General features: G+C 41.0%; 1 pseudogene; it reads right to left on the bottom strand.

Annotated features, from left to right (window-relative positions):
* Nucleotides 1–487: 487 nt before the first annotated feature.
* LOC113836720 lies at nucleotides 488–21968 on the bottom strand (annotated as a pseudogene).
* Between the last annotated feature and the right edge of the window lie 485 nt (nucleotides 21969–22453).

Genomic DNA, 22453 nt, shown 5'->3' with positions numbered 1-22453 from the left:
TAAGTGTTATGTTATCTGGCATACGACTTGAGTCTCATTGCATATCAAGAATTCCAAAGCTGGATGGCTTCTCTTTTTTCTTTTTCTTTTCTTTTTAAGAGAAATTTTAATTTCTTCAATATTTTTATCAGGAGTGACTGAAATAAAAATATAATTGAGCCCTATCATGTTCATCGTCATGGAAACAGGTTTAATAGAAAACTGGTCAGATAACTGTTATTACTTCCCCCTTTCAATCAGGGAACACTTGCATTAATAAGAGAAACAAGTCCACAGAATCTCTTCAGAATGGTCAAAATATGCTAATATTAGATGATATTTCATGATCTTCTTGATTTCATCATACAAGACAGGCATGTAGTCCCACCCACACCGATGAGAACACTGGATTATCCACTCTTGGAAAAAAACCTTCTACGAGCAGTCTTCCTCCAGCAGTCAAATGCGCCTGTATGCATATCAAGTGATGGTGAACTTTGTGGGAGGGTTAGGAAGTCAAGTCAGCAAGATCAGTGACAGATCGTGCAGTCATCCAGCGGATGAGGCTGTATTTTGGATCCTGAAGCATTCCCTTTGCACTATCATGGACACCAAAGTAGGCAGCATTGAGGATGGTAATTCCCTGCATGATACATTAAAGCCTGGACATAGGACTTGATCCCATCAGATTTTTAGACCTTAGCCAGGCAGTCAACAGAGCCTTTGAATTCCCTGTCAGCTACAGCTTTGCCCACATCAGCTGTTAGACGTGTTTGGGCAAAATTAAGGGGGTCCATAAAACATGAAGATGTGGCCCCAGCGGCAGCAGCACCCGATGCCAGGCTCCTGCAAAGCAGTGCCCAAACTGGGCCTTCTGCTGCATAGCGCCCAGGAAAATCCACTTGTGTTTCTCTCTGAAGACTAAGTTGACAGCATGGGTGGGGAAGTGTCTGGTGATATTAGCCAAGTTACCACACCAGGACAGGGCTCTCCACACATTGTCTATGAACCACAATCTACAATGTCCTTGCATTGGTTACCGGCTATGATCTGTTTACCCACATGCTGCAGCTGCAGTTTGATCTGTTGGATGGGGCTACTACAGCCCTGAAGATGCTACAGCCCTTCTGCTTGCTGTCAAGTCATTGGGAAGGACACAAGACATCTGTTGTTGAAAGAAAAGGAAGGAGTGAGAGAGTGTGGGAGAGGGTGGGGCTGACAGCTGGCTCTGGGACTATTGTTTTCCTTTTGAAATGATTCAGGATCATAGCAGATTTGTTGCTGTATTTAACATGTCAAGCCCTGAGCATAGGAAGAAGCAGGCAGACAAATACATGCACTTTGTAAAATAATTGTGTCTTGGGAATGTCCTGTAACTGCAAACTTCAATATTCTTGAGTCTACTGTGAAGGAGCATTATTCTGCTTAGTGAAACAAAAATTTTCCCTTATTCAAATACCCAACAATAGAGGTGAACTTACGGCATGAGACTCAATGCCCAGATTTCTTATAATAAGCTCTCCCAAATTGAAAACATTCTTTGAAATATTTCTAGAAGTAAAAACTTATCATATAGAGTAATCCTCATGAGAACAATCAATAGGATTTTAAAAACATTGGGATAATTGTGAAAGTTAAATTTCAAATAATCTTTAATTAGAGACAATTAAAGATTTAGCATGCATCCTTGAATACTAGAGACTCACACACAGTTTCTACTTTAGGAAAATATTTCAGTCTTGATTAGCTGTCTTTACTAAAAATAATAACCTTTGGGCTGGGGAGATGGCTTCATGTGCAAAGTGCATGCCATGCAAATATGGAGACCCCAGTCTGGATTTGCATCTCCAGGACACATGTAAAAAAGCCCAGCATAGATGCATACATCCGTTACCTCAGTGTGGGGAGGCAGAGACAGGAGGATGCCTGTGGCTCACTGGCCACCTAGGCTAACAAAACCAGTGAGTTCCAGCTTCAGTGAGGGGCCCAGAAAGTAGAGTGGAGAGTGGTTGAGGAAAAGGCCTGATGTTGATGTTGATGTGTGGCTTACACACACACACACACACACACACACGTGCAAACACACACACAGTCACACAGAGTCACACACAAATACACATATACATACATATACATATAAATACACACACAGTCACACACATACACACATACACATACACATACATGCACATAAAAATACATACACATGTACATATACATACACATACACTCGAACATACATACTTACACACATACATATATACATACACACACTCACACACATACACACAGGCAATATACACATATTCATACACACACTCACACGTACATACTTACACACACATGCATAATACACACATTTACATACACATACATATATACATGCACACATATTCATATCTCCTGTAAGAAGACATACATTCTCACAAAAATTAATAACATTTATTTTCTAGCATAAGTAAAGAAATAAATATATGATACATGAGATTTTGTCAGCATTGCACATAGCACATAAATATAACATGAAGATATCAGAATATTTCCTATCAGTTATCCAACCTTTACTTCATATTATACTATTGTTTTATTGCATGCACTACTGAAATTATGTCAATATTTTTCAAATGTGTAAGTCTTATTGTTAGCTTACTGAAAACAATTAACTTTATAAAACGTACAGGGAAACACCATGGTCATATTTAAAAGCAGCTATATGGGTCAAAGCAGAACATAGAATTGTAATGAACAAAGTCAGAGTACCCACTACAGGTGTCACAGGGCACACCACACAGGTGCCTGTTGTCAGTGTCTGTCACAGGGCACACTACAGAAGTACATGTCATCTGTGTCACATGGCACAATAAAGAGATGTGTGTTGTTGGTCTTACTGGAACTCGCAAGGTCAGTTCCTTTTTTTTTTTTCTATAACTTGTTTTATTCATATACTCACAATAGCCACCAAAATGGCTAACATGAGTAATATTCCACTAAAAATAAATTATCATTTTCTAAACAAAGTGAACATGGTCTTATAAAGCATACTTTTACAAAGAAATCACCAAAATCTATATAAGTTACATGGCAGACTCCCCCTCTAAATATTCTTTTCTTTTTAAGTGAAACTATCCTTTGATACCTATCAGAGAACTTCAGGTGTGTGATTTCTAATAGAATGTTATAAGATTGAGAATCTTCCTCATTATCTCCCCATCATACTCTTCTCTGCACACAAGGGCCCATGAAGCCAGGAGGCAGACACCATAGCTGCAGAGGTCACAGAGGGGGCGCAGCAGGGTTTAATACTTAAGCTGGTAGTCGACACGATATACCCTCAGAATCACCCTGAACAGCTCAGGGACATCATGGTAACATACCACAGACCTTCATTTTTCTATGCTTTTCACAAGGTCAGTTCCTAAGTGTTGATTTACTACATTGGGCGTTGTGTTACTGGAAGATCCCCTCACTCCACAAAACACTCAGAACTGCTGCTTCTGACTCGGTCTTGCATCTCAGAACCGAGAACTCTTGGGCCACAGTGCATCAATAATTCGGAATTGTCCAGAGACTGTTTTGGTGATGGATTTGTGTTTGGCCATAAGATTTCATTGTAAAGGTGTCACAGGAGGACAGGACTTAACCCACTTGTTAGAATAAGCTGGGCAAGCTTTGCCTTGCAGTTTGGTTAAAGAACAGCTAAGCTATCCTCTTTCTTTAATATTGTATATAGTGTTGTTTCCACAGCCAGGGAGTTATGACAGCTCCTCCCTGATACCTTGTCTTGACACAGGTGAAGTTTTGAACCTGATGGATGCAAATGGTGAGTTTACACAGGAGGAAAATAATCTATGTGATCTGTCTTGTTGTAGGAGAAAGTCTGCACTGTTTGTGTCAAAACCACAATCCATGCTTAGTCCTTAGGCTGGTGATGTATTTTTAAGTCAATCCTTCAAAAACACTTCTTTCCTGAAGATGTGACTTCTGAACTCTTTTCCAGGGCACCTTGGAATGAATAATACAGCAAACAAGAATTATAAGAACTAAGGAATAGGTAAACATAGATGCACAGTGAGGGATACATTATATATTTAGATACTTTAAAAGGCACATGTGTCATTCCTGTACATACATGTACATCTTCATAAATGTATCCAGTAAAAAATGTGTGTGTATACACATATGTGCATACAAGTGAGGTCAGCTAGCCTTGAGTGTTGGAAGTGATGAGCATGATACTACACACCTGATTTCCAATACCCTGCTTTCCATTTATAAACAAGGTCACTCTACATAAGTAACCTCAAGGTCTGAGCTCCAGTTTAGTGCTACGTGAAATTAGAATTGTGGTATTTATCCCAAATGCATTCTTTGTTAGTATTATAAGAATTAAATGGGATTTTATCTGTGAAAAGTTTAAGTATGAAGCACATATTCATTGTTAAGTATTGTTTGTTGACTCATTTATAGGTAAATATAAAGTGTCATCTTGAAAATCCATATAGGACAAGGTCCTCATCAATTCTCCTGCAAACACCTTATTCCAAACAATGGTGGACACTGAGAGGAGCAGTTGGGGAAACAGAGACTTCAATGCAGTGTAATGTTACTAAATTCACACTGCTCTAATGAAATACGGAAAACAAGTGCACAGCTCAGCATGGAGAAAGGAGAACTGGAGGAAAGGCTGTCTGTGCTCTGAGAGTGAGATGGTGTAGCAGGAGTGGACAGTAGCATCATAGGCCCAGGAAGACCGAGGTTATGTAAGCATCAACAATCATCATCTCATTTGTTTGAGGTAAGGAGAGTCATGGAGCGGCCTGGAAGGAACTGCCACTCCTTAGGTCTTAGAGGATCCCTGCAGCTCCTGAGAAGAGTGGGGACCATGGAAGGTTGCAAGCTGCAGAGTTGCTGGAGCAAACTTGTCTTTTCCAACGACTCCTCTAACACTTCGTTGATAAGTTTAAGGAGGAAAAGAAACGGAAGAAATGAGTCATCATACAGTAGGTCCAGAGACTTGGCCATGGCTCCTTTAACACTGGGGCTGGATAATTCTTTTGGGAGAGGAACTGGGAGAGCTATTTTATGTACTATGGATGGTTCTCTCTCTACCCCTGGCATCTACTCAGTGCCCATAAGTTTTACTCGCCCTCTGTCACCTAATGTGAAAATTAAACGCCTCACGGGGTGGGAGACACAATTGTCCTGGTAGAGCATCTCAAGTCTGAAGTCACAATGTCACTCTAGTGGATAACTGGCACCAAGACTGAAGAATTAACAGACTCTAGAAGGGTGTGGGAAGTAAAACCTACAGTTCTTAATGACTGATTTGTTGGGACAAGGAGAATGAGAGAGGAGTTTGAGAAGACACATCATAGATCCTTGGCTTTGTTGATTGAGTGGACAGTTAGGACTCCAGCTGAGATAGCTAATGAACAAACACGGACATCAAAGTGAATGTGGCAGCATTCACTTTGTCCAGCAAAGTGGCATCCTTCCCTATGTCCAGCACTGGTAGCCTTGACACTATCAAAACTTTATAAATCTCTTTCATTACCTGGGGCAGAAGGCAGAAAGTTACTGGGAAAGAATGAATGAGTAGAATAGTTTAATACATAAGGAAATACTAGAGAACTAATGAACAAGACATACTTACATAAACTTTCCCATTTAAGCAGTGGGTTAGTTGCCTTAGGGAGAGCATTTTCTGGAATGAAGTGGAGAAAATGAAACAGCAGTGTGCTGAATGTAAATTCAAGCTATAGTAATAGACCATAGTTTTGCTTTTATGCGTTTAGCGGGGAAGAAGAAAGGGGGATTGTAGAGACCTTGAGAGTTGTACTTTTCTCAAGAGGTAAGGATTTTAAACTTGTTTGGGCATTAAAACTTAAAAAGCAAATGGTAGGAAAAAATGAAGAATGCCAAGAATTATGAGTTTACTAGAAAGTGTTGGTGAAATAAAAGCCCACAAATGACATTGTTTTTGGAGTAGAAGAGAGGCACATCTTTGGGGCCCAGAGAGGAAAAAACAAGGAGACATGCATTAATATTGTGTGTAAACTTGTATTTAGGTGTCCTGGAAGCTAATCAGAGACTTATTTTGTAATGAAAATGGGGTTTGATCATCTAAGAGTGTAAGAATGATAGAAGTTATGTCAAGAGGAATAATAATTATTTCTAGTTATTAGAAGCCTAGGAAGTGAATATAAGTATATTGTTACATTTACTGTTGCTATAACAAAATGCCTAAGGATGTTTTGATTCTTGGTAAAGAAAAGATGTCTATCTTGTGATGAAGAATGTACTGTGTAAGTTCATCTTATTGATTATTGAATAAAGTACTTATTTGGCCAGTGATACATCAAGTTAGACAGGACTAGGAGTTAAAGAGGATTCTGGGAAATGTAGTAGAAAAGTGGTGATCCAGGCAGGAAGTGACATAGCAAGAAGACTCATATTTAAGCAAAGGAAACAGGAAGTATCCCTTTTTTCCCCTTCGCATCCTCCAGCGGCAGGATGTGAGCCATGGGCAAGAGAAAGTGCCAGCAGAAGGCATCCTCTATAAGTCTTATAAAATAAATAGATTTATGATAATTAAGACTGAGCAAGCAGATGAGACTCCTAGTCATTGGCCAAGCAGCATTGTACCTAATACAAGTCTCTCTGTGTATTCATTTGGGCCCTAACTAGGGTGAGCAACTGACGTAAAGCACACATGTGTCAGTGGGGCTCTGGCGGCTTTTGGTAGAAAGATTTATCGTAACAATCTTGTTCATGTTCTTGTGGCAGCAGGGTCCAAAAAACGTTCACTGGCTCTTGGGTTATCTGTGGCACAACTTGTCATAGAAACAGAAGGGGAACCAACCACATGCACAGAGGGCCAGCTACATGGGATGGTCTTGCTTTACAGCAACTTCCTCTCATGAGAACCCACTTAATGCAAGAGACCAGCATTAATTGCTTCTGAGGATAATGTTCCCACGATAGTCATCTTGCATTTGGCGCTTCCTCTTAATCATTCTGGCAGCTCCCCATGTTGCCATTCTAAGGATCAAGCCTTGCTGGCCAGCATGTGAGCTCCGAGTGACAAATTATTTGCAAGTTCTAGAAAATGTCGGTATGCATTCAGCTTTCCAATATAGATGTGATTGAAAGTACTGGAACACAATAAGGTGACTGTGTTCAGAAACATTTCCTTAGATGGTTAGTCATGGGATTCCAGGTGCAGGACAAGTAACACAGTCCACTTTGATTACATATTTGTTGACTGTAGGAATCTGGACAATTTGTTAACGATATTAACATGGAACAAATGTTTAACATGGTGACTGGCACCTAGAGAATACTCAACAAATGTTTGTTTCTTCACCTTCTGGAAGTAGAAGGTAGAGAGGCCAATGCTAACCTTACACAAGCAATGCATTAGTCTCTCCATTTGTAAAATAGGCAGAGTAACAGCCCAAATCTCAAAAGGTAATTGTATGTTGGTGTACAATAGACACTATGAAATTTAAGCCACAGCTGCAGTCCATATTAGAAGGTGGATTTCATGCTCTTAATTATAAGACAGCTTAATAAGACCCATGAGTAAAGACATGTGTTTTTAGTGTGTGTTTGTGTAGGTAGGAGTATGTGCAGATACAGGTCCAAAGCTGAGGCCAGTCACATTTGCACCTTATTCATTGAGTCAGGGTCTCTTTTTTTTAAAATTTTTATTTTATTTTATTAGTTCAAATTAGAAACAAGCTTGCTTCAGATGTCAATCCCTTCTCCCTCTCCCTCCCCTCCCCCCCAACATCCCACCTGCCCCTAGCCATCCCCCCGTCCACTACCCAGGCAGGGTAAGGCCCTCAAAAGGGGCTCCCCAAAGTCTACCATATCATCCTGGGCCAGGCCTAGGCCCTTCCACATGTGTCCAGGTCAAGAGAGCATCCCTTCATATGGGATGGGCTCTCAAAATCCCTTCTTTTTTTTAAAGAGCTTACATATTTAATACAAATTTAATACAAATTTAATACAAATGTACAAATGGAAAAAAATTAAGTTCAACATTTCTAGAACAATATGGCTGTTACTTTTTGTACAATGCTAACTGAACACAGTAAAATGGGATACTTTTTTCCAAAGTTGACAGCACAGCTAAAGTTTCCAAAAATTCAAATTATATATATATATATATATATATATATATATATATATATATATATATATATAGACCATTAATGGCAGTATGTTATGCATCAAGAGCAGCAACACCTTTTCCAGGTTCTGCAGTCATTTGAACAAAATTGTAGAGACATCCAACAATCTCCATTAAAAAAAAAAGTAAAACACAAAATCCCAGAAAAACAGCACAGTTCTGTTACCCTTATGGTACCTGGCACCAATTTTTTTTTAATTAGCTTCTCAATCATCATCTGGAATGAAACCATTCTGAGCAACATCATTAAAAACAGCTCTGATAAAGCATGGTCACTACTATGTATCATAAAGCAGGTCCACATATGAGTGAGTACATATCATGTTTGTCTTTTTGTGATTGGGTTACCTTGCTCAGAATGGTTTCTACAAGTTCCATCCATTTTCCTGCAAATTTCAACATTCCATTGGTTTTTTTTTTTTCTGCTGAGTACTACTCCATTGTGTAAATGGACCACATTTTCTCTATCCATTCTTCAGTTGAGGGACATCTAGGCTGCTTCCAGTTTCTGGCTATTACAAATAATGCTGCTATGAACATGGTTGAACAGATGTCCTTGTTATATGAATGTGCTTCTTTTGGATATATGCCTAGGAGTGGAATTGCTGGATCTTGTGGTAGACTCATTCCCATTTTCTTGAGGAGTCGCCATACTGATTTCCAAAGTGGCTGTACAAGTTGGCACTCCCACCAGCAATGGAGGAGTGTTCCTCTTTCTCCGCATCCTCTCCAGCATAAACTGTCATTGGTATTTTTGATATTAGCCATTCTGTCAGAAGTAAGATGGTATCTCAGAGTCGTTTTGATTTGCATTTCCCTGATGGCTAAGGATGTTGAACACTTTCTTATGTGTCTTTCAGCCATTTTAGATTCCTCTATTGAGAATTGTCTATTTAGTTCTGTACCCCACTTTTTAATTGGATTGTTTGGTGTTTTCAAGACTAGCTTCTTGAGTTCTTTGTATATTTTGGAGATGAGGCCTCTATCAGATGTGGGGTTGGTGAATATGTTTTCCCAATCTGTGGGCTGTCATTTTGTCTTGCTGACTATGTCCTTTGCCTTACAGAAGCTACTCAGTTTCAGAGGTCCCATTTATTAATTGTTGATCTCAGTGTCTGTGCTACTGGTGTTATGTTCAGGAAGTGGTATCCTGTACCAATTAATTCAAGGGTATTTCCCACTTTATCTTCTAGTAGGTTCAGTGTGGCTGGGTTTATGTTGAGGTCTTTGATCCATTTTGACTTAAGTTTTGTGCAGGGCGAAAGGCTTGGGTCGATGTGTAATCTTCTACATGTTTGCATCCAGTTATGCCAGCACCATTTGTTGAAGATGTTCTCTTTGTTCCAGCATATATATTTGGATTGTTTGTCAAAAATCAGGTGTTCGTAGGTGTGTGGGTTAATATCAGGGTTTTCAACTCTATTCCATTGGTTTACCTGTCTATTTTTGTGCCAATATCAAGCTGTTTTCAGGACTATAGCTCTGTAATAGAGCTTAAAGTTAGGGATGATGATGCCTCCAGAAGTTCCTTATTGTACAGGGTTGTTTTGGCTATCCTGGGTCTTTTGTTTCTCCATATAAAGTTGAAAATTGTTCTTTCAAGGTCAGTAAAGAAGTGTGTTGGGATTTTGATGGGCATTGCATTGAATCTGTAGATTGCTTTTGGCAAGATTGCCATTTTTACTATGTTGATCCTGCCTATCCAAGAGCATGGGAGATCTGTCCATTTTCTGGTATCTAAATTCTTTCTTTAGACACTCAAAATTCTTATGGTACAGGTCTTTCACTTTTTTGGTTAGTGGTACCCCAAGGTATTTTGTGTTATTTGTGGCAATTGTAAAGGTGATGCTTCTCTGATTTCTTTGTCCACGAATGTGTCATCCGTATATAGTAGGGCTACAGATTTTTTTGAGTTAATCTTGCATCCTGACACTTTGCTGAAGGTGTTTATCAGCTGTAGGAGTTCCCTGATTGAGTTTTTCGGGTCACTTATGTAGACTATCATATCATCTGCAAATAGTGAGAGTTTGACTTCTTCCTTTCCGATTTGTATTCCCTTGATCTCCTTTTGTTGTCTTATTGCCCTAGCTAGAACTTCAAGGACAATATTGAAGTGTTATGGAGAGAGTGAACAGCCTTGTCTTGTACCTGATTTTAGAGGAACTGCATTGAGTTTCTCTTCATTTAATTTGATGTTGGCTGTCGGCTTGCTGTATATTGCTTTTACTATGTTGAGGTATGTTCCTGTTATCCCTGATTTCTCCAGGACCTTTATCATGAAGGGATGTTGGATTTTGTCAAAGGCTTTTTCGGCATCTAGTGAGATGATCATGTGATTTTTTTTCCTCAGTCTGTTTATATGGTGGATTACATTGATGGATTTTCGTATGTTGAACCATCCTTGAATCCCTGGGATGAAGCCTACTTGGTTGGGATGGATGATTTCTCTGATGTGTTCTTGGATTCCATTTGCCAATATTTTATTGAGAATTTTTGCATCAAGGTTCATGAGGGATATTGGTCTGTAGTTCTCTTTTAGTTGTGTCTTTGTGTGGCTTGGGTATCAAGGTAATTGATACCCAAGAGTTTGGTAATGACACTTCTGCTTCTATTGTGTGAAACACTTTGAGGAGAATTGGTATTAGCTGTACTTTGAATTTCTGGTAAAATTCTGCACTGAAGCCATCTGGCCCTGGGTTTTTTTGGTTGGGAGACTTCTAATGACTGCTTCAATTTCATTAGAGGTTATAGGTCTATTTATGTTGCCTATCTGTTCTTGATTTAATTTTGGAAAGTGAAATCTGTCCAGAAAATTGTCCATTTCCTTTAGGTTTTCAAATTTTGAGGAATATAGGTTTTCAAAGTATGACCTGATGATTCTCTGGATTTCCTCGGTGTCTGTTGTTGTGTCCCCCTTTTCATTCCTGATTTTATAATTTGCATGTTCACTCTTTGTTGTTTGGGAAGTTTGGATAAAGGTTTGTCTATCTTGTTGGTTTTCTTGAAGAACCAACTCTTTGTTATATTGATTCTTTGTATTGTTCTCCTAGTTTCCATTTTATTGATTTCAGCCCTCAATTTGGTAATATCCTGGCGTCTGCTCCTCGGGGGGTGTATTGGCTTCTTTGTTTTCTAAAGCTTTCAGTTGTGCTGTTAATTCTCTAGTGTGATTATTCTCCTGTTTCTTCATGTGGGCATTTAGCACTATGAACTTTCCTCTTAGCACTGCTTCCAGAGTATCCCATTGGTTTGGATATGTTGTGTCTGCATTCTCATTGAATTCTAGGAAATCTTTAATTTCTTTTTTTATTTCTTCCTGGACCGATGCATTGCGAAATTGGGTGTTACTTAATTTCCATGAGTTTGTAGGTTTTCTGTAGTTCTTGTTGTTGTTGAATTCTAATTTTAAAGCATAGTGGTCTACACAAGGGGTTATTTCAAATTTTTTGTACTTGTTGAGGTTTGCTATGTTGCCAAGTATGTGGTGGATTTTAGAGAAGGTTCCATGTGGCGCTGAGAAGAAGGTAAATTGTTTTGTATTTGGGTGGAATGTTCTATGGATATCAGTTAAGTCCAATTGCGCCATAACTTCTATTAGTTTTTTTGTTTCTTTGTTAAGTTTCTGTCTGGTGTTCCTGTCCATTGGTGAGAGTGGGGTGTTGAAATCTCCCACTATAAGTGTGTGCATTTTTATGTGTGATTTGAGTTTTAGTAAAGTTTCTTTTACAAATGTGGTTGCCTTTAAATTTGGGGCACAAATGTTCAGAATTGAGACTTCATCCTGATGGATTTCTCCTGTGATGAGTAGGAAATGACCTTCTTCATCTCTTTTGACTGATTTTAGTTTAAAGTCCAATTTGTTGGATATTAGGATTGCTATCCCCACTTGTTTCTTGGGTCCATTTGATTGGAAGATCTTTCCCCAACCTTTAATTCTTAGGTACTGTCTCTCTTTGAGGTTAAGGTAAGTTTCTTGTATGCAGCAGAAGGAAGGATTCTGTCTTCTTATCCATTCTGCTAATCTGTGTCTTTTTATAGGTGAGTTAAGACCATTAATATTGATGGATATTAATGACCATTGATTATTGCTCATTCTTGTTTGTTTTTGATTTGGTGATGGTGGCGAGATTATGTGTGGGATTCTATCCCTTTTTTCTTTTGACTGTTGGTAAGTTGGGATTATCTATTGCCTATGTTTTTCTGGTTGTTCCAGGAAGTTAACTTCCCTGGGTTGCAGTTTACCTTCCAGTACTTTCTGTAGGGCTGGATTGGTGGATATATATTGCTTGAATCTGGTTGTATCATGGAATATCTTGTTTTCTCCATCTATAATGATTGAAAGCTTTGCTGGGTATAATGGTCTGGGCTGGCATCCTTGGTCTCTTCTTGTAGGTAGAATATCTATCCAGGAACTTCTGTCTTTCAGAGTTTCCAAGGAATAGTCAGGTGTGATTCTGATAGGTTTGCCTTTATAGGTTACTTGACCTTTTTCCTTTGCTGCTCTTAATACTTTCTCTTTGTTGTGTATGTTTGGTGTTTTAATTATTATGTGGCAAGGTGACCTTTTTTTTTTTTGGTTCAGTCTATTTGGTGTTCTGTAGGCTTCTTATATTTTCATTGTCATGTCTTTCTTTAGGTTGGGAAAGTTTTCTTCTATGATTTTGTTGAATATGTTTTCTGGGCTTTTGAGTTGTATTTCTTCACCTTCTTCTATACCTATTATTCTTAGGTTTGGTCTTTTCATGGTATCCCATATTTCCTGCATATTATGTGTTAGGGATTTGTTGGACTTAAGATTTTCTTTGGTTGATGAATCTAATTCCTAGTGTGTCTTCAACTCCTGAGATTCTCTCTTCCATCTCTTGTATTCTGTTGGTTATGCTTAAGTCTGTAGTTCCTGATTGTTTACCCAGCTTTTCTATTTCCAGCATTCCCTCAGATTGTGCTTTCTTTATTGTCTCTATTTCAGTGTTTAGGTCTTGAACTGTTTCTTGTAGTTTTTGGTTTGTTTTGTCTTCAATTTCTTTAAGGGATTTTCTCATGACCTCTTTGAGGTCCTCTTTGAGGTCCTCTATCATTTTCCTGAAGATGTTTTTAAGGTCATTCTCTTCTGGTTCATCTGCATCGTGATGTTGAGGTCTTACTGGTGTATGGTTCCTAGTCCGGTGGTGTCATATTGGGTTTTCTGTTGTTGGATGTGCTTTTACCTTGTCCTGTTCTCATTCTTTCTTCTGGTGGGTGTAGCATGTGTTTCGTGTTCTTCTGGTGGGTGTGGGACCACGGTTCCCTTCTGATAGATGCAAACAGATCCAATACTCTGATGTCTGTCCTCTTCTTGTGGACGGATGGTGTCACTGTTACCTGGGTGTCAGCAGTGTTTGGGCGTGCCGGGTTCCGCCAGGCCGACAGTTGGAGTCAGAGCTGTCACCGGGCCTCAGTGTGTCGGATCCGGCTCCCGAACTTGGTCCAGTACGCAGGTGGCTTGTGTCAGATGACTCTGAGCAGCGATGAAGAACCAGAACTGCAAATCAGGGTCTCTTAATCCATCCTAGAGCTCTGTTATATGGTAGCTTGCTTGGGGATCCACCTTCAAAGACTGAAGTCACAGGTGGGCAACCATCCCCACTGAGCATTTGTGTGTGTTTCCGTGATCTGAATGCTGGCCCTTAAGATTGCACAGCAAAGGCTTGAACACTGAGCCATCTCTTCAACTCACCAATGACATTCCTGAAACCAAGAAACTATCAAAAGTTGGAGATAATGAAAGCAACCTGTTTCATTTCAAAGTGATGGAAAATACAGTGACGACATCATAAGACCTTTAGGATAACCATGAGCAGGAGTGAAAGCTGCTCCTTGGGCAACAGACAAGGCTAACAGTAGGGCCTGGGAAAAGGCTGATCTCAGTTAGCTGGCTCAATGGCTAGAAAGTGATAGGAGGAAGGCCACACCCAAGCAGACCCAGTCAAGAAAAATTGAACCATAGAATTTTCTGCTTCTGTTGAGGAAGGCCACCAGATGGTGTTTCATTCATCAAGGAGGATACTGTCATCAGAAGATCGGAATGAGGACTACAGACTGTCTCTGGCAGGTCCTTATTTATTAACTATATTACCTAAATGTACCCAATCACCCTTATATTCTTCACCCAGCCTCATGGATAGTTGACTCTGGAGTCTAGAGGCTTCTTTCCACTTGCTTGATGGTGCCGGCATTGTCAAAAGCCACTTTGAAGGGAAGGGTCTGCCTAAGCTAACAGACTGAACCTCACCCACACTATGGAAGTGGACACTTGACTTCCATTCTAGAGGGAAGATGCCAGTGGAACATAGAACACTAGAAAGAGGGCCAGGAAGCCACAGAGTGAGGAAGCCACAGGGACAAAGATGGGGGAAAGCAGAGGACAAGCTATTAAGACTGTGCAGTGTCTTCCACAAGTATTGTCGTCACATGGCTCAGCCTACCCCTCCAATCATACCCATAAAAAGCTGTTTGTTACTAAGTTTCACTGTCTGGATTGGGGTATTTTCTGTATTCTACCCCCCAGAGAGTAGTAGGCAGTTCTACTAGAGAATACTTTTTAAAATTTATTGTTAATTGGGGGGCAATTATCAGTTGACAATGGACATCTTCTATGATAAAAAAAAATCACTTTATTGACTGTTGTGACAAGTCACAAAACCTTTCTCAGTTTCTTCCATGACTGAAGTCCCTGTTGAGATGCCTCTCTGATCTCTTCTGGCATTGGATTTCTTCTTGTAGAACATAGGCAATGACAAGGTCCCATTCATTCAATAGTTGCTAACGAAAATACATAGTGGTAAGTATTGACCAAACCAGCGCCAGCCTACAAAATCATTGCTAACAGATGCCATGGGGATGATATTGGAAAAAGATAGTCCAAAGCATTTCATCAATTGTGGGGGGATAAAAATAAACAATAAAAATACTTTTCTTACTGATTAAATGTCTGTCCTGAGGAGCTTCTGTTAGCCCTTCTGCAAGTGAAACTGAAGCTTTGGCTCCTCCCTCACAGTCTATGAAGTTACCACAACAAGGAAGGTCAGGAAGACAGGTTCACAAATCCCCACAGAATTTTCAAAGCCAAATGAGAAAGCATATTACCTAGAGAGGGTCAGGATTGGGAATTTCAGGTTCTCCTACTTTCCATATTTGTTGATAATCAACCCGTTTAATTTTCAAGACATACCTACATTTAGGATTGGTTAAAAAAAGTATCTTTAACTGTCTGAGTCTGTGGAGGGGTTCTTTCATTTGTCCTGTCTGCTTAATATCAGCTTGAACAGTGTCTGCCCATCTTCACTGCTCACAGATGCAAGCATGTTCACATGAGTACACTGACTAGCCACAGACACACTCCTGTTCACGTGAGTACACTGACTACCCACAGACACACTCCTGTTCACGTGAGTACACTGACTACCCACAGACACAGTCATGTTCACATGAGTACATTGACTACCCGCAGACACAGTCATGTTCATGTGAAAACATTAACTACCCACAGACACAATTCGTGTTCACATAAGTACAAGTACTCACAATTACTTTTCTTTTGAGTCCTCTAAAATGTGTATTCCCAATTATTTCATGGGTCTCAGAAAAGTTACTTTCTTTGCTTTTGTCTCCTCAGAAGCAAGGAAGTCATTTTCATTCCCACGTACAATAAATCAATCAACATTTATAGAACACCTATTCTGTTGTGGGCCTTAGGCTAGGCAATGTGGTGGATACAATGATGAATAAGATATGATCTCTGCCCTGGAGGCAAGGCAGGCTCTTAGACAAAAGGCACCAAACAGATGATTCAGGGCAGCATATGATAACTGGTAATGAGTGGCATGGGAAACCTTTCAGAGGAGGGAAGAGATCATTTGGCCTGGGGTGATTCTGTAGGACCTGGGGGACAGTGTAGAAAATGACCTGGCCCTTTGAGAATTGCCAGCTTGAGATAAGGAAGAGGAGAGCAGCAGAGGGAATGGAGAGAGGCTGTGCTGCTTTTCAACAGGGAGAAAGCAGCTGCTCGGTTCTCCATGCCAAGCAGGGTACAACAGACAGATGACCGTACTGGTAACAGCCTGAAGGAGAAATGCAAGGCTCATTTGCACCCTAGATGCAGCACTGTGGGCCTGGCCTTATGGCTTCAGAGAGAGCCACAGAGGCCTAGGGGTAGATCCCAGGAAGCCACCTTTAAACACAAGGGCAGAGGCCAGAATCATGAGGTAGAAAGAGCCTCAGAGTTTCATCACAGCAAATCATTCTTTACCTCTGCTTCAGGTCCTCACCTTTCAAATGAGATGTTTGAACGAAATTATCTCTGAAATTCCTTCTTTTTTTTTTAATTTTTGATGTGCCTGTGAAGAAACCCTGTTTTAATTTCTTCTATACCTTTGAAAGATAACACTAACTTGAAATTCTGGTTCATGCCATTTTGTTATTCTAAATAGCAATAAAAATGAAATACAGTATTTTTACATATGGCATGCATTAAACACCATGCAGTTTAATGGTTAATCTCAGAATTTGGGTTCAAATTCTAGTCTGCCTACTGTTATCTTTATGGTCTTCCTCCCTCCTTCCCTCCCTCCTTCCCTCCCTCCCTCCCTCCCTTCCTTCCTCCCTCCTTCCCTCCCTCTTTCCCTTCCCTTCTTCCTCCCTTCCCCATTCCACCCTTCCTTCCTTCCATTCTGTCTTTCTTCCTTTCTTTCTTATAGTGTAAGAACCCCTGGAAGCTCAGGCCTCCAGAATCTTTTCCCAGGACCTCGACCACCCCAATCACCATGAGGAAGTGGAAACTTGATGCAAACAGCAAGAGGCTTTAATGAAAGGTGGACATTTGTACAAAGGGCTCTCTCAGCATGCAGGTTAGAGAGCAGCCCCGTCCCCCAGGCACAGGCGTTTTTAAAGGCAAAAACCACAAGCTTAGGGAGGGGTGTGACCAGAGTCATGGGCTCCTAGGAGGCCCTTTGTCTTGAGGAGAGGGCTGGGAATCAGATGGCCTCCTGACCCACCAGTTGTAAAACCTGCAGACCTCAGGATATGCTTATCTTGCTTGAGCAAATGGTAGCTATCTCTTTGTTTCATAGGGACCCTTAATTGTTAATTATTGACACATTGGCCAGTGGAGCAATCTGTTTCCTCCATGAGCCCCTTGGGGAGGGTGGCCATCTGGGAATTCTTGGTACCCAGTTATCTTATGGCCTTGTAAGCTGGTAAATTCCAGGCCCTAAGTCATAGTAGTGGCCTTAGTTTCTGGGTTAGGCTGACCTACATTCAGTTTGGAGAGTTTCCTTTTCTGGGCTAAATTTCTTTGCTAATTTTTAAGTCTTTCAATAGCTCTCTTGTAGACCAGTCTTGTCTTAATAAGGATGAGACCTATATAGCTGAGGGTGACCATGAACTCCTTCTGGGATGAATTCCACCTCACTCAACTTGGCAGATTATTATTTTTTTAACCTTAGCTCTCTTTATGTGTAAAAAGCAGGTAGAAACAGCAGCTAAAATTATGATTTAGTCTAAGATCGTGTGTGAACATGCTTAGTCATGGGAAGTGCTCAGTAAGTGTTGGCCCATGCCTTTCTTCACGCTGAAAACTGATTCTGGAGAATTCAGAAACACATGAATTAATAATTCAGGCAATTACAAGCCTATAGGTATGGATGTGCATTCCAGGTGGACAAGGCGACAAAACCCGGGACGTGTGGAAATTTAAGGGAGAAAATAAGTCAGGGTTAAAGCAGGAAGGAGGGAAGAGCCTGGAGATAAATGATTGGAAACAGATGCCCATGAAAAGCAGAAGGTCTCACAAGCCCCAGAGCCACAGTAAACAGCACCTGGAAGCAGAGCCTGCAAAGTGATAAAATGATACAGTTCTGGACACCTGATTATTAGAAAGGTGTTAACCAATAAGGAGAATGAGGAGAAAAAGAGGGCTTGAGGGACAGAAATTTGATTGAAGATTTTTGAAAACGAGACATCTATATCACCAGGATCTGTCAGAGGATATGTTTGCCCAACAAGCTTTTGGAAAGGGAGGACTGCTGGGTGGGGGCGGGGGTGAAAGAGGAGGGTGGCCAGTGCCCCTTAGAGCCTGAAGTGGGATCAATTCAAGAGAAGGAAAACATTTCTAATGGGCTGACTCCCTGGGGATGAGATAGAAACCATTTACATCCCAACAGGACAAAGCCCAGCGTGCACACTGTGGGGTATTTCCACCAGCTGGAGGTGGGCAGATGAGGCTGTTTCTAGTTTGCAGTAAAGACACTGACAATTGCAGCAGCCTCTTTGTGGGGCTGTCACTGTCACTCAGAAGTAACATGTTGGATGAAATCAGTAACATTTGTGTAGTGCTGAGAATAGTACTTGGCATAAATGGAGTGTGACATCAATGTTTGCTAAATAAATGAATTTAGAAGATGCAAAGATATCTGGCAAATAAATCAGAAATCATTAGTTTTGCTTCAGGGGAGAGAAAACCCTCTTGTTGACTGGCAAGGCAATCACTTATAAAATCAAGCCAAGACAATTCTTTTGGAATGTCGACTGCTGTGATGTGACCTTACCAGTCTGAGGCTGGAGGTCACTTTGTGGACCATTAGGTAGCAAGGCGCAGTGAGAAGTTTCAGGAATAAAGCTATATAGAATTGTGGCCAGAGCCAAGATCCTTTCATCTTCAGTAAATCTTCACTCTGCATCTGCTAAGAGTGTCCAGGGGACCATGACCTTCTCCGTACCTGCTCAGTAGCTATCACTGGCCTGGAGAGGTCTGAGAAGGACCTTTCTCCACAGGAGCAGCTCCAGGGTCTCCCTCCTGCTCCCTGGTTTTAAAAATTGGTCTCTCATGCCTTCCAAGTTTCTTGCCCAAACAAAACGGAGACAGCTTTGCTCAGGGTTCCTTATCTTCACCTTACGAATCACATACAGAAGTTCCAGTGTCCTATGGGTGATTACATAGATTTGAGCTTATGATTTTGGATCTTTATCCCCAGACAGTCTTCTAAAGTTTCAGGATGTTTACTTGGCTGGATTTCAAGTTCAAGGTCCTTAGGAAGTCAGAGTGGTAGAACCCTGGTGGAAGGAAGCAGGGCTTCCAAGTTTCTTCCTCAAAACATCAACTAACTTTTTTTTTTCTTCCATTGCAAAGGTCACCACAGAACTGCTATTCCTCTTGTCGGTGTTTGGAATTAGTCTTTTACTTTCTGGGACCAACTGGAAAGTTGCATCCTTCTTCTGGTTGTTCCTAGCAACAGCCCCCCCCCCCTATATTTTGCATCAGTTCCAGATGCTGAAGAAGTCTTGTGTGAATCTCTGGCAGAGAGTTCTCCTGGAAGCCCCACAAACTCTGGGGTGTAGATTGGTTCTTAAAATGTGTGGTCTCCTTCCCCTTAGAAGTTTCTCTGGGTTGCAGATATTTGAATGGCACCGTGTTCATATGCCAGGGATTTCTTATGTCTTGAGCCTGTGCCTGTGTGTCTAGGATGACCGGAACTATTGCTATCATGGAATATGTTCCCTAAATATTTTCTGCATCTGGAAGCTAATGTGGCTTTGGTCATAGTGATGACTACTAACAGTTTGAAGTTTTCTACCTAAACTTTGTGTTTTTTTTTTTAAATTAAAGATATGCTGGGAAATTCTATTTTTTCTCCTCATGTTCAAATAGGGAGGCCTTTTGATAATGTTGGCTTCGTCCAACAATGCTAGAACTATAACGTCTTTCTGGATACACTTTAAAGAGAATGGTCATTATGTAGAAACACATGATTGTGATTCTGGGGCTGTGTGACACTAATTAGCAATGCCTCTCATACCTGTCATGATGCTGCCTCATACTTCAATGACTGGGTAAACGTCCTTTTTCCTCAGAGAGTGTTTCCTTCCTGAACTGCCAAACAGCTTCCTGCTCTGACTTTAATAATCTCTCAGTGTATAATGTAATTATAGAAACCATGCTACCTCATTTAGGTGAAAAGATGTTGACTGGCTACACACCTAGACAATCATTACCACAGTGAAGAGGTACATTTTCAGGGCCTGAGAGACAGCTGAGTGGGCAAGGTACTGATAACCTGAGTGTGATCCCTGGTATCCACATGGTAGAAGGAGACTTTATTCCTGCAAGTTGTCCTCTGCCATGAACCCCACATGATCATCCTTAGACTACTGATAGACTCTATCACTATGAACTAGGTTTATTTATTCTAAAGATTCATACAGCTATAAATGTACAGTGTAAACTCATGAATCTTCAATCAGACAGAGTCCTTCTTGGTTTGTTTTGATTGCTGAGATAGCATCTTCCTGCACAGCTCTGGCTGGCTTTGGTCTCACTATGTAGACTGGACTGGCCACAACCTCACAGAGATCCCTTTACCTCTCCTCCCCACTGCTGCCTGTGATGGAACACTGGTTGTCCACCTGGAAACTATGGACTATCCTGCATAGTATATACTTCACAGCATACGCAATACACAGGATATTGGCATGAAGTAGGTCATAGGCATAAACATAAACATTGCAACCATGTAAATTTTCTGGAAAAATCACTGGTGAGATCATGGCCTTGTAATGGGTTATTTTGCCATGAACAATCAATCTCATTTGGTGTTAGAGTCATCAGTCACCATGGCTTGAGATTTACTTTTGCTGTATATGGTAGCTTCCTGCTGTAGCCACAGCCCACAGGTCCCTGCAGGTCAGAAACTCCATCTACACACAGTATGTCCGCCCATCCCAATATTCTCATGCTTGAGGCAGACATTAGGAGTAGTCTGCCTTCTTCTAATGTGGTGGTTCTCAACCTTCGTAATGCTGTGGCCCTTTACACTTCCCCATGTTGTGGGGACCCCAAACCGTACAATTATTTTCATTGCTACTTCATAACTGTAACTTTGCTACTGTTACAAACCATAATGTAAATATCTGTGTTTTCCAATGGTCTTAGGTGACCCTGTGAAGGGTCATTCAACCCCAGAGGGATTGTGACCCACAGGTGGAGAACCACTGGAGTTGAAAACCTGAAGTCATTCTAGAGTCACTTTAGAGAAAATAGTTATTATGTAAAAATGTGTATTTTCTATGGTTCTGGGACTATACTGACAGACCAGTATCTAGGTCAACCTTCCTTCGAGAATCATCTTGCAAGTACCAAGAGAGACTTGGGAGTACTTAGTCCTATCTGGGTATCTTCCTCACACCTCCCCTCAAAGCTCAAGGTTCTATGTGCAAGAGGAGGTGGAAAACTTTTAAGAGCCAGAGGGGATGATTGACTCTAAGGAAACAGATTCTTTTAGACACAACAGGACTGAAGCACATATGGACTCAGAGACTGTAAGCATACCTGAACAGGCTTGGGCCAGATGGGATTCCAGCACTGACAGGGTCCCAGCTCTAACCATGAAGCAATTGATCCCCACTTGCATAGGGAAAATCTGTTCTCTCCAACAGAGCCTCATTGGGTATGCCAGTCACAATCTGCCCAGGAGCAGACAGGCCCGATGCCCAGGAGCAGGCAGGCCCCATGCCCAGGGGTAGCTGGCCAATACAAACAAACTCCATGTTCTTTTCTGTGGGCTTCTGTTTCAGTTTTGCTTTGTCTTGATTTGAGAAGGGGTGGAGGGACATCAACTATGCGCAGTACCTCAGATAGGTCTGGGGGCTTCTGAACCCCTTCTGACTCCATACTAAAATGTTGACTGCCTTGATCACGTGTGAGCAGCCACAGCTGCTGGGGGCTCATGAGTGCAGCAGCCCTATCACCTACAGAAGACATCGTTTTGCCCTGGTCTTCCCCAACCTCTGTTTGTACCTCTTTTGTGATGGTCCCAGAGCCTGGAAGAGGGGTGAGATAGATGTCTCATTAGTAAATTGTACACAGTTTTAATATTTATGTTGAGGACTATGACCCAGTTCATATCAGTACTGTGTATTCTGTACACAGTGCAGATGGAAATATATATTTTGCAGGTGGACACCCAGTTTTCCATAACAATTTGTTGAAAAGCATCAACTGATGTCAGGGTCCTTGTAGGAAACGAAATGATCCTGGACAGGTGTGTCTGTCCTCAGGCCACTAAAGCGGTGTCCTGCTCTCACAGCATGTGGAAGCTCTGCACCCAGGAACTTGGTTTCCTTTTGTTTTCATTTTTCACAAAAAATTGCTACTGTAATTTCCTTTCCTTTAAAATTTTCAATACAAACATTTTTAAAAGATTGCTGCTGTTGTGACTCGGATTGCATTGAGTATGTGGCTAAGAT

This window comes from Cricetulus griseus, chromosome 7, assembly GCF_003668045.3.
Source record: "Cricetulus griseus strain 17A/GY chromosome 7, alternate assembly CriGri-PICRH-1.0, whole genome shotgun sequence".
In the NCBI taxonomy this organism is placed as follows: Eukaryota; Metazoa; Chordata; class Mammalia; order Rodentia; family Cricetidae; genus Cricetulus; species Cricetulus griseus.
This window is presented reverse-complemented; position numbering and strand designations above follow the sequence as displayed.